Source organism: Adiantum capillus-veneris, chromosome 24 (genome assembly GCF_014529385.1).
Source record: "Adiantum capillus-veneris isolate H3 chromosome 24, ASM1452938v2, whole genome shotgun sequence".
Taxonomy (NCBI): Eukaryota; Viridiplantae; Streptophyta; class Polypodiopsida; order Polypodiales; family Pteridaceae; genus Adiantum; species Adiantum capillus-veneris.
In genome coordinates, this window is record NC_140954.1 from 33,396,412 (window position 1) to 33,397,428 (window position 1,017).

The following is a 1,017-nucleotide window of genomic DNA, read 5'->3' on the forward strand; positions in this document are numbered from 1 at the left end:
TCAAGGCGTGGACTCTAACCACCACGCCCGCATGCTTTCATTGAAGATCATGGTACTCCAATGCATTACATTGTAAGTGCGAAATTCAAGTGCCAATCGCATGGTCTACAATGCATGCATGTCATGATCTATCACCAGCCTTGATCCCATTTGAGCACGCTCATGCCATACAGTGCTCGTCATTCTTTACGGCCTTCAAAATGCAAAGTAGAGCCACTCTTTACAAAAACATAAGTAGCCACCCTTTCAAATTTGAAGACTATAAATAATATAATATAGATGGAGTACTAAGTTTTTTCACTTTTTGCAAGAACTCAAAACTCAAACTAAGTCTTTTTATTTTCTACCATCATAGCACTTACTACTTGCCCTTCACTTTTGCATTTCAAACCAAATGTTTCTTAAGGTTTCTTTGAAATAAACCAGACCGTGACATGTGGATGTGGATGCCCTCTCCTTCCTTGAAAATTTTAAGCTGCATTATATATAGTATAGATAGTTAAAACCCAAAGTATGACAGAAACATCACTACTTATCTACATAAGGTGAAGCATGCTTGTTGGCATGACATCTTTGCGGCAAGCTCAATCCCTTTCACTAGCCACCCCACCTTCTCTAAACTAACATGGCAATTAGATTGGGTGAAGATCTCCAATATCTTGCTTCTTCTGCCAAAGTCCTCATCCTTGGGCTTGTGACACAAGGAGATCATGCACAATGTTTTTCTTTGCCTTTTGATGAATACCCCATGGGCAATGATGATTACGATATGTTGTTTTGAACGTATTTGTTCAAACTTCAAGATGCTCTCTCAAACTCACATTCTCTCTAGCTCTTTAGTCGAAAGATATTTGTTGGCCAAACCTCCCAACCACCCGTGTGTGTACTAATGTGTGGGCACTTGGACCATTAGGCACTAGGGTTGCACATGCGTGTAAGAAGGAGAGGCAGGACATCGTGCTTTGAAGGAGGGGACATGCACAAAGAAATCAAGGAAGGGAGGGGCAACAACATGAA